Raw genomic sequence first — 18,511 nt, forward strand, 5'->3', positions numbered from 1 at the left:
TACATGACCCCCTCCCCACCCTGGCAGATATAATAAAAAGGTAAAGGTAAAGGTACCCCTGCCTGTACGGGCCAGTCTTGACGGACTCTAGGGTTGTGCGCTCATCTCACTCTAGAGGCCGGGAGCCAGCGCTGTCCGCAGACACTTCCGGGTCACGTGGCCAGCGTGACAAGCTGCATCTGGCGAGCCAGCGCAGCACACGGAACGCCGTTTACCTTCCCGCTGGTAAGCAGTCCCTATTTATCTACTTGCACCCGGAGGTGCTTTCGAACTGCTAGGTTGGCAGGCGCTGGGACCGAATGACGGGAGCGCACCCCGCCGCGGGGATTCGAACCGCCGACCATGCGATCGGCAAGTCCTAGGCACTGAGGTTTTACCCAAAGCGCCACCCGCGTCCCAAGCAGATATATTCAAAGCAAAACTAAAACCATACAGAATACAGTCATCCCCCCCCCCAATATATGTGTGTGCTACTCGTGTGCGTATATACATGACACCAGGAAATAAATAAATAGAATCATGGCAGAAAATGGTGGGAGAGAGCTGGGAAGTCCCTGAGGCTCACAAGGAGACCCTCCCCAGAGCCCAAAGGGGATGTCAGTGAGGGTGGAGGAAGCCCTGAAGAGACTGGAGGTGCAGCAGAACTTTAGGTTGCTCAGCCTAACAGCTGATGCACCAGGTGGCGCAGCAGCAACAAATGTTTTTCCACCCATCCTCAGAGCTTCAACTCTAGTTGTGCAGACAGAGAACTGGAGTGCAGAAAAACAGGCATTTAGAGGCTTTTTAGAGGATGCTCCCCACCTTGCACTTATGCATGTGAGGGGCCAGAACACAACCCCCACATATGTGGGGGGACCACCACTGATGTATGGTTTTGCTAGATACTCATGGCAAAGACCCATTTCTCCATCTGGGAAAGCCCATCAGAAAAAAGTTGTCATTCCCCCCCACCCCACTCCTGAAAGTGGGTGTCTGCCATATCTCAAAATCTATTAGATTGATTGATCGATCAATCAACCAATCAATGAATCAATCAATCAATCAATCAATCAATCACAGGGTGGATTACAGCTTAAAAACAAAATACATAACCTAGCCAAAAACAAACAAACAAAAATATGCCCAACACCTTTAAAAGGCCAGAGATTGTTTAATCAAAGGCCCGAGTGAAGAGGAATGTTTTTGCATGGCACCTAAAGGTGTATAATGAAGGAGCCAGGGGAGCGTCCCTGGGGAGAGCATTTCACCAATGTGGAGCCACTGCAGAAAAAGGCTCATTCCCATGTTGCCACCCTCTGGACCTATTGTAGAGGAGGCGCACAGAGATGATGATCACAGGGCCCAGGTTAGTTCATATGGGGAGAGGCAGTTATTGAAGTACTGCAACCGTGAGCCTTTTAAGACTTTATAGCTCAAAACCAGCAAAAGAAACATCTAGATTTGAAAAAGAATTAATCCAATATAAAGGAAAATACATTTCAAGAATATATAACCTTCTTTTAGAATGGGAGGTGAAAGAAGAATTGGTGAAAGGGTCAATGGTGAAAGGGGTGCGAGACCTAGGGTATAACATCTATATGGATCAATGGGAGAAATTATGGAGGGAGGGCATTAAATTTACGGCGTGCTATAATCTCAGAGAAAATATTATGAAAATGCAATACAGATGGCACCACACTCCAGCAAAACTTGTGAAGATGTGTAGAAATAGATCACCAACTTGCTGGAGGTGTAAAGATGGCATAGGGTCATATATGCACATGTGGTGGGAATGCACAGCCAATAAGGAATTTTGGAATAACATAATGAATTTAAAAAGTTATTTAAGTTCTCATTTAAGAAAAAACCTGAAACCTTCTTCCTAGGTATAATGTCAAAAAATATAAAAGAAATCAAAAAATATATTAGACCACTTTTTATGTACACGAAAGTTGCAGCCAGGATCTTAATTGCAAGAAACTGGAAAAGTGATAAAAATACAGAAAGAATGGAAAATCTTTAAAGAATATCTGGAAAACTATTGTAAAAATAAACATCTCCTGGCACAACTAGACTGTTTCTTGCAAAATAAGAACTATAATGTTTTTGGTATCTGATAAAAACAAAGAAAGTAATACAGTAATTTGGAACTGTGTGTGAAAAAATAATAGAAATAACAATACAATTAGTCTAATCGGAAGTCAAATGTGTTTCCCACCCTTTTAATTCCTTCTTTTTAACCCCCCTTTTTTCCTTTTCCTTTTTTCCCTTTCTTTTTTCTCACCCTCTCCTTTTGGTCTTTTTCTTTTTGATTTGCTAAGAAAGAGATAAAGAGATAAAAGTTAAATATGAAAATTTGATGAACTTAAAGTGATGTTTTGTAATTTTTCAACTATTGTTAAAAGATGGTCAGTTGAAATGAACTGATGTATTAACTATTAAAACAAAACAAAAAACCAGCATTTTGGATTTAGCCCAGAAATTCATTGGCAGCCAGTGCAGTCAGACCAGGATCAGTGTAATATGTCTTGCCCTGGTGAGCAACCTGGTCACCGAATTCTGCACCAGCTGAAGTTTCCATACCATCTTCAGAGGCAGCCCCAAGTACAGCACCTTGTAATAATATAGCCTAGAGGTTACCAGAGCATAGATGACAAGTTATGCTATCCCTGAAAATTAGTGCCATGCCAAACCTTTTTCAGAATTTGAAGAGAGCCTGTGGCACAGTGGCCTGTGAAGAGGGTGACAGGCAGGGGGGGGAGAGATTTGGGTAATTTTAGAAAATTAGACATTTCTTTCAATACACTCACATCGCTGTAGTGCCTCCTTGATAGTGTACTTAACAAAAATCAATGAAGGCAATGAAGCATTAATGATCCCAAATCTCTGGCTGATCAACAGACATCGTGATAATCCACCTAGCAAAGAAGTCAATTGACCTTGGCTCTGGGTTTAGTCTGTATCACCCACGTTTTAACAAGATGTGGGAGAGGAAGAGAGCAGGTACGTAGGTATTTAAATAAAACCAGCAGGACAATATGGTTTGCCTCTATCTCTTTTTGGATTTGATTTTTTATCAATGCCCCAAACTGAATTCCAGTTATGGGACTCAATAGGCTGTTGTGGACGAGCAGATGGGATTCTTAAATCTTCCAAGAATACAAACCAATAGTCCTTATCTGGATAACAAACTAGGACAAGCGACCTAAGCTAATGGGGCTGTGTCATATTACTTTTTTTTTTGGAGTGTGGTCATCCCTTGGTTTAAATTGGCTGCTTTGGAAGCAGGGAGTAATGAGTTGGGGCACCCTGCCCCGCAAATGGCACAGTTATGGAGACATCTCCTCCAACAAACTAGGTGAAGATGAATCCAATACATGATCTGACAAATTTGGTCCCCCACCCCTAGTGCAGATGTCACCTGGGAAGGGCCACAGCTCAGAGGTAGAGCACCTGCTTTGCATGGAAATAGGTCCAGGCTGCCAGTGTCCCCTGTCTGAAACCCCGAGGAGCCGTTGTCAGTCAGTGTAGACAATACTGAACTAGATGGACCAGTGGTCTGACCTGGGAGAAGGCACCTCTTTATGTTGGAGGTTGGTCCATTAGGGAATTTGGGGCATTATGCCCTGGGCAACCTCAATATGTCTCTGGGCAGTCCCCACCTACCTATTTTCTTATTTACAACCAGCCCAGGGTTGGCATAGCTTTTCTGCTTCTTGCTACTTACTATGAGTTGCCCTTGCAGAATTCAGCAGGGAAGAGAATGGGGACAAAACTAGAATTAGTTGGCTCTGCCTAAACCGACAGTTTGGGCTCCCTGGCTTCTTTTCTACTGGTTCCAAAGGGCACCAGCCACCACTACATATGTGTTATTCCTGCATTGCTGGGGGTTGGACTAGATGACCCTCAGGGTCCCTTCCAGTGCTACAATTCTATGATTCTTTGTCACTTTACACAGGCCTGGAAGGCATTATTCATTGAAACCACAGACCTTGATGTCATACCCTCCAACGTTTTGGGAGAGCAAATTTAAACATACAAAATCCAAGCTGCTTTAGAGGGGGTTATCAGTTTAAGCATTTGGTGACAGCCACGCCAGGGGTGAGCTTTGGCAGGCTGAGATAAGAATCAATTTTTGGGTTGCTGTTCCTACCTCTACAAAGTGGCATGCCTGGCTTTGTCGGCATGTACAGATTTTCCTGTGATAAACAGGTTTTGTGGCATTCGTATGAGTTGCCATCTGTCTCTTTCCAGATCCATCTTCAACACATTTTCCGCATCCCCCGTTTGCCACTCCTGGTGTTCATATATCATCCACTTCTCTGCACGGCAACCGAGCAAAGTGTCTAACAAGCCGAGCTCTTGAAATAGCACCTTGAATTGTGGAAACGAAAGCAAACCTTGCCAATTAATGGCAAAAGCACTCCTGCTAATTCATCATCTTCTACTTCCCATTCCATGTTTTTTTTATTCAATAACAACAACAACCCAAAAGCTGAAATGTACAGGATCTTGTTTACATAGCCAATACCATTTAAAAGAACGTGGAAACTGCACAATTTGCAGCGAGCCTATACATCTCATTTCCCTGAGATTTATTGAAATGCTCCTGCACAATTTTACTCCTAGGTACCAGGTTAGCCAATTTATTTTCACACCGTCTGTAACATCTCCACTCTTGCAAAGGCTGGAGTCAATTTACCCTGTTATTGAAATGTACCATGTGCTTCACTGTTTGTTTGTTAAAATTCATTTGTTTTACCCACTTCCACACTCTGCTTTTACTCTTTCTGTTATATTGGGCACTATCCACTGGAAATATCTCCCACATAAACATCAGAGTAATAAGCGAGATTCACATCTTAAAATAAATCGGCTTTGGCACAAGCTTAAGGCTGCGTGTTCACCATATATTTAAAGCACGTGACTGGAGACAATGAGCCAGCATGGCTTATGCAGCTGTTTGCTCCTCCCCTACTACCCTTGGCACAAGCAGTGCTGGGTGGTGCCCATTGGTACTGGTGGGGCAGAAGGAAGGGAGGCCCACAGGAAGTGAAGCCAGACTAATGTTAGCCAGAGGAAATCTTATTCTTGTTTTCGCCCTCCTCCTCCATGCTGAGTTCTACAAGGGCAACCCATAGACTAAGGAAGAAGCAGACACCCAGTGCCCCCCTGCACTAGTTGCAAATAAGAAGGCAGGGAGGTGGGGGCTGGCAGCACCCCCTTTGCCCTAATGGACCAACCTCCAACGAACATTGGACAAGCGCATTCACAGTCCGAGGGCATGCTGTGGCCACAGGCCATGCAGACCCTCCAAGTGTCCCTATTTTTCAGGGACAGATTTACAGAAGCTGTCCCAGTTTCTGATTTGATCCTGGAATGTCCCGCTTTTCCTTAGGGTGTCCCTATTTTCACTGGAGAAACATTGGAGGGTATGAGGTCATGTGACTCACAAGCCAAGGAGATAAATAAGTATACAACCTTTAAAAGACATCTGAAAGCAGCCCTGTATAGGGAAGTTTCTTAATGTTTAATGTTTTATTATGTTTTTATATATGTTGGAAGGGACACAGGTGGCGCTGTGGGTTAAACCACAGAGCCTAGGACTTGCCGATCAGAAGGTCGGGGGTTCGAATCCCCGCGATGGGGTGAGCTCCTGTTGCTCGGTCCCTGCTCCTGCCAACCTTGCAGTTCAAAAGCATGTCAAAGTTCAAGTAGATAAATAGGTACCGCTCTGGTGAGAAGGTAAACGGCGTTTCCGTGTGCTGCTCTGGTTTGCCAGAAGCGGCTTAGTCATGCTGGCCACATGACCCGGAAGCTGTACGCCGGCTCCCACGGCCAATAAAGCGAGATGAGTGCCGCAACCCCAGAGTTGTCCGCGACTGGACCTAACGGTCAGGGGTTCCTTTACCTATATATGTTGGAAGCTGCCCAGAGTGGTTGGAGCAACCCAGTAAGACGGGCAGGGTAATAATAATAATAATAATAATAATAATAATAATAATAATAATAATTGAAGAGGATGTCCCTATTTTCATCGAAGAAATGTTGGAGGGCATGATAGTGGTAGAGTTGGGCAATTTGCTTAGCCATGGTTGGAAACAAGACAGTGCATTTGATGGACCCGAATTCCGAACTAGCAGGACTCTATGTTTTTATTAAGCTCTTCCTGGACCTATTTTAGCAGCTGGTGGATTTGTGGGTTCCATTTTGGAAAGGCACATTGTGGTTAGAATGCTGGTCACCACATTTACCTCTGAAAAGAGGCAGTGAGATTCTATTTTATTTGGGGTACTCTTAAGTATCAGTTGGATGCAGAACTGACATGACTTCTATTTTTAATGCAACCTGGCTTTATTTCTAGTTGCTGAGAATCTAGATAGCATATTGGAAGTATGTTATCGTTCAATGCTGGTATGTGCCTGGGATGCTTATTGGATAATGCTTATTGCATATTGGCTAATGTTTATTGGGTATTTATTTATTACTGTTAATTTTGCTTCTGCTTCTGTATATTCTTATTTCATGATAATATTGAATGATACTTGTTTAATTTGCCTCATTTGGATTTGTGATGTTTTGTAATGCATTGTCTTTACACTGACACACACACACACACACACACACACACACACACACAATTTCTGTCTCTTTCCTCTCTCTCTCTCAAATGTCTTTTGGGAAAACAGATAATGGATAGATTCAGTTCAGTTTGCATTTTAATACAGACTCTTATTTACACTTCCCAAAACAACACACAACCTAAAACGCAGCAAAAATCCAAACCCTGATTTTTCCAAACTTTGCAGTGCAGTTTTACAGCCAAGTAATATGTGCAAAAATGTGTATCATTCAATCATAACATTGTAGAGTTCGAAGGGGCCCTGAGCATGATCCAGTCCACCCCCCTACAATGCCGGAATATGCTGTGGGACTCATGACACAAACTGAATTTGACTGGGAAAATGAGACACTGACAGGTTTTTCTGTCCTTGTGAGTTGTTTTGAGCATCGTCCACTGTGGAAAAGTTGCATATAAATTAAGCTACACCCCTCCCACAGCTCCCTGTTAGAAAACCAGCTTCAGGTTGCTAATCAGAATAGCATATTTTCTCGGTGTACAAACTGAGCCTTCCATGCGACAACTGCAGCATTAACAGAGGAATCATTTCAAGCAATCTGCTGCTCCTAATTTATTTGTTTTCACATGAATTCATTTGGCATTTAATCAGGGACTTTGTTTGCAGTGATGATGTTTACAAGCTCCAAATAGCAAGAAGGAAGGGTGGGGAACAATAATGGGAAAGTGGGTTTTAACCTTTTAGTACATGGTAAATTTTGGTTTCAAGTAGATAATTGTGCCCACACCTGGAAGAGGCAAAACACTGGTAATTGGATAAACAGTGGTATAACCTTTATTTAAGGTGGGTTGGGGGAATCTTTGTGCAGCCACAGGCCATATGCCTTTACAGGGAACCTTCCAGAGGCCCAAGTACCAGAAGTGGGCAGGGCCAGAAGCAAACGTAGGTGGAGTAAGGAATGCCAAGTTTTAACTTTCTGCAGTAGGCTAGTTTCTACACACTCTTGCACACCCTTCTCTGTTCCCCATTCGGGCAAGCAAGATGCATGATCATACTTCAAGGACACATTCCAGCCAGGCTTAAAACACTTCAGGCCAGTGAGGACTACAGTGGTACCTCGGGTTAAGTACTTAATTTGTTCCGGAGGTCCGTACTTAACCTGAAACTGTTCTTAACCTGAAGCACCACTTTAGCTAATGGGGCCTCCTGCTGCTGCCGTGCCGCTGGAGCACGATTTCTGTTCTCATCCTGAAGCAAAGTTCTTAACCTGAAGCACTATTTCTGGGTTAGCAGAGTCTGTAACCTGAAGCGTATGTAACCCGAGGTAGCACTCTATAGTTCTAGGAGAGTCCCGAGACCCACAGTGTGTGTCTTGAAGGGCCACATTCAGCCCCTGGGCCCTACGCTCCCGATCCCTGATTTAAACATAAAAGAGGGTCGGTAGTGGTCTTAATGTTCAGAAATGGCTAACAGAGGTGGGATCAATTTCTCCCATTTCTGTTAATGCGGGGGGTGGGGAACCTCAGGAATGGACTCCTCTAGGCTTCATTATTTGGGCCTTGGGATTGACTACATCCTCTCTCTCCCACCAAACACCCCTCACATTCTCTGTTTTGCACCTTCCTTGGGTGCTTTTGCCTGGCAGGAATGTCCTTGAATTATGACAATGACACAATCCTGTGTGGATGGAGAATAGACATGTGTACGGGGGGGAGGGGTATCTAACCTACAGTACGAGGCTAAATTTTTTGGGTCAAAGCTCAATGGAAGAATATCAGCTTTGCACAAAGATCTTTGGATCAACCCCTGGGATTTCCAAGTTTGCGTGGAAGAGAGCACTGCCTGAAACCATGGAGATCTTTTGTACTGAATGAAACCGAGTGGAAAGGTCTGACTCAGTATAAAGCCACTTCCCATGTTCCTATTGATGGCTGCACCCACTTTAGTGTGACAGCACTCATACAATGGAACGCTCTGCCTCTTGACATTAGGAAAGGGTCATAATTGTACTATTTTAAATGCTTGTTGACAAAAAGGCAGCAGCTACTCCGTCCCAGTGCAGCCACGGATGAGCTGGGGTGTGTGTGTGTGAATGCTTTAATTCTGTGTGATCAACAGACACCATTAGCATGCTGGGAAACCATGTGGGAGGGTACGTGGGAATTACCTTTCAAATCATTGTTAGCCCAATTAACAGGGTAGTGTGGAGGCAGGAATTGCAGGGGCGGATCTCCTTGGCTGGTCACCTGGCTTCAACCAGGTCGCCCCCAATCTCATTTAAGCCATCAGCATAGTCGAAATTTGGTGTTTCACCCTATAATTTTGGCCCTGCCCGGGGTGAGTGGGCAGGGTGTACCTAAGACCTTGCTATGGAGCATTTCCGTCGCTGTATTTGGGGCAAGGGAGGAATTCACCTGCATACAAAACTGGGCCTTTTTGGAGGTTTCACCTACCTCATAGAAACAGTCACAGCTTGTTGGTGGAAAAGGCATTGGGTTGGATCCTTAGTCCAGTAAAAGGGGGCAGGTAGGAGACCAGCCCCCCCCCTCCACGGCTCTGGTCAGGGTACCCCAGTAAAGGGGCCAGGGGGACGTTTCTGTACAAATACCCAGAAAGGGGCTAAAAAGTCATAGACCTTCCCCAATGGTGTCCTGGAGGGATTGCCAAGAATCGATTCAAGTCATAGAGAGATCTTTAAATTCAGAATTAACCCTGAAGGGTTAATCAAGCAGGAAATGGGCAGGTCGATTCAGGATCCATACCCAATCATTATGCCAAAGCCTACTGACATCTGTCATCAATAAAGTGGTGGCCATTTTTATCTTGTCTTCATTTTGACCTATCAAACCCCTGCCCCCGGCAACCTCAGTTTCTGTTTCCGTGGACCTATTCAGACACCTGATGGGTTGCATGCATTTCATTGTTTTTTTCTTTAGCTTTGAATGGTTTTTAAAATGTTTATTTAATCTTTGTTACAGATATGTTTGCCACTCTGAGCTCCTTTGGGAGGAAGGGCAGGATATAAATTTGATTTTAGAAAAACGTTCCTATGCAAATTCGAGACACTGCATTAATGCACATGAATATTGCATTATATGATGGAAACAGTGTTTGTTCTTGTCCATTTCCTGCTATGCTGCATTCTCCAGATAGACTACCCATCACATCTTTCTAACAGCTGCACTATATCTAATAACTCATAAGATGCAGCAGTGTTATTTGGGGATTTTTTTTTTTATTATCCCACATGTGCAGCGAATACCAAGAGACACTTCTGTTTTCAACCAGGTTTCCCCCTTCTTTGGGTGCTGTAGTAATGCATTCCAAAAATCCCACATCCATCACCTTGCGTCAGTCCTGCACGCTCTTCCTTGCCTTGCTGTTTCCATGAACATATGGCCAAAGCTGTGAGTCTGCTTGCTGGTAGGATAATTTATACCAGCACCTGGTAGGAATGGAGCTTGCAACAGCTTGCTAATCTTTTGTTACAACAGCAAGTTATAGATGATGTTGGGTACCCTGATGAGGAATGAAGAAGCAATTGATTGCCAAATGGTGTGTCGGGGCACACTTATCTTCTGTGAATGGGAACTTGAAAAATTAAGTCTCTTACATTCATTGAGGATGATGCCTCAAGCACGATTGATGCCCCTTTTCCTCACCAGGGCAGGGAATCTGGGTGCACTGGAAATCCTTCATGAAGCATGTGTTAGAGATGATGGACATGGAAGAATCCCTGAAGTACTATCAACAAAGAGACACCATGGTCTCATTTCACTGATCCCTGACTGGATAAACAAAGGAGAAGGCAAAATATTCACTACTGATGAACTAAAACACATTTCTCTCTTGAAAAACACATCTTTTTGAAAAGAACAAAATTTGCCCGTTTGCTGTTGATAGGTAAAAGGTAAAGTAACGGACCCCTGGATGGTTTAAGTCCAGTCAAATGCAACTATGGGATTGTGGCACTCATCTTGCTTTCAAGTGGAGGGAGCCGGCCTTTGTCCACAGACAGCTTTCCGGCTCATGTGGCCAGCATGACTAAACCATTTTTAGTGCAACGGAACACCGTGACGTAAGCCAGAGTGCACAGAAACGCCGGTTACCTTCCCACCACAGTGGTACCTATTTATCTACTCGTTCTGATATGCTTTCAAACTACTAGGTTGGCAGGAGCTGGGACAGAGCAATGGGAGCTGACCTCATTGCAGGGATTCAAACCGCCAACCTTCTGATCGGCAAGCCCAAGAGGCTCAGTAGTTTAGACCACAGCACCACCCTCATCCATATTTGCTGTTGATATATGCAGTTCATCATCCACACCACCCAGTGGTGGAGGAAGGGGGTGCAGGGGGTGTGGTCTGCCCCGAGTGTCAGTACTGGGGTGTGTGTGTGTGTGACAAAATGAGCTTTTTAAATAAAAAAAAATGAGCTCATGAAACTTTTTAGGAGTAACATGGTGGCTTAGGCGCCTGCAGGTTCTGCCCTGCCTGAAACGGCAGTGTGGGACTTGCGTCTGCCTACTGCCTCTCCCTCAGCCGCCCTATAGCTGAGGGGGAGGCAGCGGAGAGGCTCCAAGCATCAGAAAGGCTTGACCCATCCCCGGCTGCACAACATGCCCCTGCAAGAGGTACCTGAGTGGCTAGCTACGCCGCTGACACCACCATCATCATTTGAATTTATTTCCCACCCTTCTTCCCAGTGGAGCTCAGGGTAGCAAACAAGAAATGCAAGTTAAAACATCTTTTAAAACTAAATATAAAATATAGATAGGAAATAAATTCCTGCTCCTTGGACAGAAGCCTCAGCACTCTTTGCAGTTCCCAGAATTCACAGAGAGAAAAATCATGACAGGTAAAATGGCATTCCTTTTTCACACAAGACGTGGCCAGTCTGTGACTTCCTGGGGTTACTCTATTGTTTATATTGTACAATTTAATTTTAGTCATTTAATTTTTATGCTATGTTTTCTTTTTGCCTAATCCACTTTGAGCGGTGTTGAAAAGCAGCGTTTTTGTATTTTAAATAAGGGAATGAAATGGATAAACACATTCAAAACAGTTTAAATTGTGGGTGTGGGTGTGCCAGATGTTTCGACTGAGATTTTATGCCAAGCAACAAATGAGGAATATATGCAACATTTACTATGATTAAAAACCAGGGGTTTGTAATATTTATTTTCATAAGCAGGAGGACTGACAAAAATACATCTGTGAACATGAGAGGCAGTAAAAAGAAAACTCTCTTCATGTATCCATAGGAATGCATAAGGGTGCAAAGCGTTTAGAGGGAGAGCCTGAGAGTCGGCCCCCTCCCTAGTGACTTTTATCCAATTATAGATATAAGTAGTTCACATTAGAAGTGCTTGACTTCTACCAACCAACCCCCCCCCCCGAGGTTCCCTTTCAGAGCTGAAGATGTAAAGAGACAGTGGTTTCCATCCCATCCTATAGTCACTGCAATGAGTGCCAGCTCCATTCCACTAAAATTCAGCCTCGTCTACGGTTATTCATCTCACAATCCTCTATGGGCAAAAGCAACGTGTTTATTTATGTAAATAATTTCAGTGCATTTGAAGTGGAAAGGAAACATCAAGAACAATGCAGAAAATAATGTAATTGTTTAGGTAACTTTTGTGGACTTAATAATAAAAAAATCTTTATTGCGGTCCAGAGACCCATAGAACAATTTCAGAACAAAGTACTGTTAAGACAGCCAACCATAAAAGAGAGAGAAGCAGGAAGGGGACCAGTAGGTTAAATAGGTTAAAGGGTGCAAGGAGATAGGATAATATTGTAACACATATCAAATAACAAGCATAAATAGCTGTTAATGCAACAACAACAAAAATAACAGTATGTAAAGAAGATCACACATGGGAGGAGGGAAGCAATGGGTTTTGGGGGAGGGAGGTGAGGGAATTAATTGAAAAATTGTTAAAGATATATATGAGATCTAAGATATTAAGAATAAGGAATTAAAAGAAGGAGACAAACATCAAAGAATACCAAAATAAGGGAATCTGAGAATAGCTGTATAAATGTAAACATGAGACTCAAGGTTTCATTATACACTGCTTCATTTTGGATGTGAAGTCTTCTGGAGATTGTACATTAAATGAATACAACAATAAAGAGAGAGAGAGAGAGAAAGAAACAGAGGCGGCCATTTTGTTTTGTCTCTAATTTGATTATTTTTGTTTCTTTTGACTTGTGGACTTAAACTTCCCCCATCCCATCATAGTGAATACTGCTAGTATTCTCTTGCAGGATTTCCTTTTCTTTTGGGGAAACATGCAAATTCTGGCAATTGCTCCTTCCGCCTCTGTCTCCATTGGAATTCTCCAACATCCCTACATCCAACGAAATCATTGCACAAACAGAACAACTTTCCCTTATGCAATGGAACTTACCCCTTCTCCCCCCACAAACCCCCTAAATCTGCTTTGGAGATGCAGGGATAGCTGGGAGAAGAGAGGGAAAAGAAATTCCATTGCACAAGTACATGTTGTGGTTGCCCCTGGGTTGCCCCCATGCACTGGGTGTACTTGCTTCACCTCATGCATTGAACGGGGAGGTTTGTAGGGGGCTTCTAACCCCACTCAGTGGGACATGTTTCGAAGCCACCACATGACTGGGAACCTCGAGAACATAAAGTTTGTGATTACAAAGCTTCTAGGTTCATGTAGCCAAAAGAATTTAGAAGTCTCCAGATCTTCATCCTCAATGTGGAAAAACAGTGGTTGGATTTGGCTGGGATTAAGATGCTGCTGGCAGAGTGGCACATGCATTCCTCCCTCGGCACACATTTAGGCTTGCTCATGTGATAAAAGCGCATGAATGGGGCTAGTGTGTCAGCTTCTACTCATATGATACATGACACTTTGCACCATGATTCTGCCTTTTTAAGTCGATAGCTCTTGGTAAGCAGATGGCATAGAAATGTTTACACGAGTTTTCCCAGTTCTATTTAAAGTTGCAATTTATTAAAGTTGTGCAGATGATCTGAGAAATGACATTGTTTCCCTTGAGGTTGGAGAGGAATGAAAGACCCAGGAAATGATCCAAGACAACTGCAAACTCTAAGGAAAAGCATTAACACCCAACACAGCATTGTAGTCAACCCTTAATTCTCTTTATGCACAAAATTGCTAGGAGGAAGCATGTGCTCATTTGATAACATAATTAAGGAAATAATAGTGATTATAGGTAGGAACATACTAGCATTTCTTGAACGATTTTGATCTTTGCTATGAGGGAATAAGGGTTTTAAAGCCACTCTAATTGAGGTTTTAAAAAAGCACTTGGCTTTGAAGAATGTAGAATTTCAATTGTAGTATGAATAGATTTTTCTGCAGAAGATTAACTGTAAATGTGAGAGAAAATAGAGAGGAAGGGAACTGCAACCTCAGAGAATTGGAAAACTTATAATGTTCTTAAAAATCTTGTATGTTCTGATGAAGCAATACAAATCTTGATTAAATCTTCAAGAGGCAAACTCACAGGTGTGCTTATAGGACATGGGTGGGATTCCCCCCCCAGCCTGACAGCTGTATTGCTTTATGGGTAATCTTTCAGGGGCCACATGCCAGGGGTTAACAGGACCAGCAATGGCAATTCATTGAATATAACACTTACCTTGGTATGGTAGGCTACTTTCTAGCCATGCAAAAGACAGAGCTTTGCACACATCTAGTCAAGCAAGAGTCACTATCATATTCAAGGTTGTGCAAAAGCACTCAAGAAGAATATAGAGAAGGACTGGGGATGGTTGGGACATGGAATCAAGGGATGGGGGCTTTGCTTGGGGAAGGTACTAAGGGCCAGATAAAGATGAGTGGAGGGCCATCTTTGGTCCTCATGACTAAAGCTCTCCACCACCTCTGAGCAAAGAAAATCTCACCTCCATCAGGGAATGAGATCTAACTGCTCTCCTTCACTTCCTTGTCTCAGGTTACCTTGGCAGGAGCTGCTGCCTCATAAGACCCCAGGATAGAACAAGGATGAGGGCAAGAAGCAAGGAGTACAAGAAGCATGGTTACTGCTGGCCTCCACACTGTGCCATGGCCTGCCTAAAAGTGAACATAGGGACTAGGGATGGGCAAATCCGTCACTTGTGGTTTCTCGTTTTCTTAAAGTTTCGTTCTCCACATTTCCATTCATGAAAATTGTGTTTCTACTCAGGGGCGAACGAAGGCTGACACCTGGGACAGGGCAAACCGCCGGATGCGCATGCGTGGCACTGCTACGCACGATGCATGCACGGCGTTGCTACGTAGGGTGCATGTGCAGTGTTGCTACGTACAACGCATGCACAGTGTATGTAGCGATGCCACACATACGCCATACATAGCAGTTTGCCACCGGCCCCACTCGAGTGCCGTACGGATGGTGGTAGGATCCTCTGCTCGCAGCTGTGGCGGCGGTGGCAGCGGAATCCTCCACTTGCAGCTGTAGTGGCAGTGGAGGGATCCCACCACTGTCTATACGACACTTGAGCGGGGCTGGCAGCAAACCGCTATATACAGCGCATGTGTGGTGTCGCTACGTATAGCACATGCATGTGACACTCTGCATATGTTGTATGTAGCGGTTTGTCACCTGCGCTGCTTGAGTGCCGTACGGATGGTGGCGGGATCCTCTGCTCGCGGCTGCAGCAGCGAACGGAGGATCCTCCACATGCGGCTGCGGCGGCGTGATGGCTGCTCCTGCCGCCGTGCCTGGGGGTGGCAGGGTGAGCACCCCACAGGGTGCCTTCTTTTCACCGCCACAGATATGGCCCCCGGGGCACCTCCCCCCACCCACCCTTGCAATGCCGCTGTTCCTACTTTCTGCACAGGTGGATTCCCCCCCCCCCAGGGGAAAAGGTGGTCACTTCTTCTGGGTGGGGGCATGAAACCATGTAGGGCTGAGTGTACAAAGGGCAGAGCTAAGAACTAGCTTGGTATTTAAGGCTGCTCTGGCTCCTTTTCTGCCCTTTGCAGTGCCTTCTCTCTCTATCACGTGGACTTTAGCAAGTTGTCTTTTATGAGGCTGAGTAAGAATTTGGGAGAAGCCCCTCATTGACATGTGGGACTCCATGTTTTCACCTGCTTTACACTGTAGAGCATTTGGTGCCAATTTGGAAAGGTAGGACTTTAATTCGCTGCCACCCTGGAGGCTTGGAGCTAAAAAGGACTTGGCCTGCACGCCCTGGTGAACACTGAACAGTGAGGTCCGGATGTGCAGGTCAGGCTTTAATTACCTAAGACTCGCTTTTCCAGTCCTTGGCTGGGGAGTAAATAATGTAGTGGCTTACATTCCAAAGGGGGTGCAGGATGCTTACCAGTTATGTAACCATTGATTCTTCCTGCCCACACTTCACTATTCAGCTAATTAGCACACATTCTAATTCATCATTTTAAAATAAATATAACATCTAAATCTTCTTTCTGGGTGTGAGGGGAATTCTTCATCATTTTAGTATGGATTCCATGTAACATACATTCCTTTTCAATGCCATGTTGCCTAGTGGACACATTTTTACTGAGAATTTCCCCCAAATAGCAATTTTTGGACTTTCCTTTCACAAATATATGCCTTTTAGGCACACTTTAGTACATGCATTTTTTGTACCCATTACTTGGCTGGATAACTGCATTGCAAAATCAGAGCAGTGTGTGTTTCAGAATGGCTCTGCCATTTAAGCGTAAACTGAATCACATTTCTCTACCATCCCTACCTAGTTCATACAACTTGCAAGTGACCTATGGATTTGCAATACCGCAAGGGCTCTTCTCATTCTTTTTGCTTCTTTAGGTTTTTCCATTAAGTAAATTTTACTTTTACCCTACTTGACAGATTTCTAACGTGCGACCACAGCATCTACTCATCTTTTTCTCCATAATGTACTTACAGCTGAAGAGTTTTCTTCCCAGTAACGTTCAACAGGGGCAGCCAACTCTGTAGATATAAACAATCCCCAATACTTTCTCAAGAAATGTATCCTACCTGAATAAATTGCTCTCAAATTTGCTGGTTCCCCTTTATATCAAAGGCTGAAGTTGATGTTGAGGCAAGAGGAACTTTCCCAGAGACTTTTGCACCAATGCCTAAGAGTAATCTATTTATCCTTGTGCTCGTAAAAGTTCATTCCCGGCTCTTCCTTGTTTTCTAGGCAAAGCATGTATCCTTGGCTACTGTCAACATTTAATTCAGTAGTCTCACATCCCCACTTGCTGACTAATAAATAATGTATTGTACTTTGGCTAGACACATTCCCAGTTGAGATTCAAGGAGATGAAAAGATTGAGAGAGAGAAACTTCACACTTTAGGGGCACAAATGGGAAAGAAATATATCCTGTATGCAACCAGTAGAAGCCTATGTACAGCAAAGTGTCCTTGCAAGAAGGGAAGCTGAAGCCTTTGTAGATGGGTAGGGAAAAGAGCATTTGGGTTAAAAATGGGGCAGAAGGGTCCTTGTATCTTCAGTTAGAGAAGAGCAGACTTCTCTTCAAGCACAGGCTTTGCACGTATTCTGGAAACCTGCATGATCAGTTTTCCAAAACAAGAGTAAAGTCTACATACAGTTATAGCTGTATAGATTTTCCTTAGCACAGTGTTTTTCAACCTTGAGTCCACGGATTGTGCTGGACTTCAACTCCCATAATCCCCAGGCAGTTTAGCCAATGGTCAGAAATGATGGGAGCTGTAGTTCACTGGATTTGGCTGAAGACCTGGCCTGACCTGGCCACAGTGATCCATGTGACGGTCACCTCCAGGCTTGACTACTGCAACTCTCTCTATGTGGGGCTGCCCTTAAAACTGTCTCAGAAACTCCAATGGGTGCAGAATGCTGCAGCAAGGCTCCTCACAGGGTCCTTGCCATGGGAGCATATTCACTCAGTGCTCTATCAGCTGCACTGGCTCTGGGTGGAGTACAGGGTCAGGTTTAAGGTGCTGGTTTAAGGTGCAGGTTTAAAGCCCTATGTGGCCTAGGACCCTCATACTTAAGGGACCACCTCTCCTGGTATGTCCCACAGAGGACCCTAAGGCCATGAATAAAAGCTTAAAGCTCCTGAGCACTAAGGAAGCCAGACTATTCTCCACCAGGGCCAGGGCTTTTTTAGTGATGGCTCCGACCTGGTGGAAGGCTCTGTCCCCCGAGACTAGGGCCCTGCAGGACTTGATCTCCTTCTGCAGGGCCTGTAAGACAGAGCTATTCCACCTGGCCTTCAGTTTGAATTAGCCTGATCCGCTATCCCCTTTTCCCTTTCCTATTCCATGAAGAAACCCTTTCTGGGACCCCACATTTAAATTCTTCCCTGGTCTCCTTGCTAGCCCTAGTAGGACCAACTTGGCCAGTTAGCCCTGGTGATCATTCTGTGTCTACTGACTGGGTTTTTTCTTTCTTCCCAAAATGACCCTTGAATTTTAGAATTTTATTGAAATTGATGCTGCATTTTATGTTGTATTTTATGCTGTTTTTAAGTCACATTTTAATCAATGTTTTATATTTGCTGTTAGCTGCCCTGAGCCTGGTTTTTAAACCAGGAAGGGTGGGGTATAAATAAAAATTTATTATTATGACTAAGTCCCTATTGAGATTATTTAATAGTGTGCATATAGAAGTCATTGGATAAATTAAAACTGACTCTTGTATTTAAATAAAAATTCTCCAGTCCAAAAATGTGGTTCAAAATCTTTACTTACAGAACTTAACTTCAAAACAACTTAAAACAATAAAAGTTACATTCACTTAGTTGAATAATTTCTTATACTCATCTGAGCATAAGGCATGATAACTTAGATTACAAATATATTGCATTCTGAGCTAAAAATCAAAGCTCTGTCTCTTCTTCCTTACAGCCTCCATTAGCCTGAGGCTGTTTGCTGTAGACAGAGATTCACACATCCATTCTCTTCAGTAGCTTGGAACAAAAAGCAAAACACCCCACCCAAGATAGATG

General features: G+C 43.9%; 1 long non-coding RNA gene across 1 annotated transcript; it reads right to left on the minus strand.

Annotated features, from left to right (window-relative positions):
* Window positions 1–2,226: 2,226 nt before the first annotated feature.
* On the minus strand, window positions 2,227–16,802 carry LOC310750819. Its single transcript, XR_014542307.1, has 3 exons — window positions 16,458–16,802; window positions 4,133–4,353; window positions 2,227–2,295 (listed from the first exon to the last, which is right to left on the minus strand). It is a non-coding gene; the product is annotated as an uncharacterized lncRNA (long non-coding RNA).
* Window positions 16,803–18,511: the final 1,709 nt, after the last annotated feature.

The sequence above is a fragment of the Podarcis filfolensis genome (genome assembly GCF_964270895.1).
Source record: "Podarcis filfolensis genome assembly, chromosome: 15".
NCBI classification, from domain to species: domain Eukaryota; kingdom Metazoa; phylum Chordata; class Lepidosauria; order Squamata; family Lacertidae; genus Podarcis; species Podarcis filfolensis.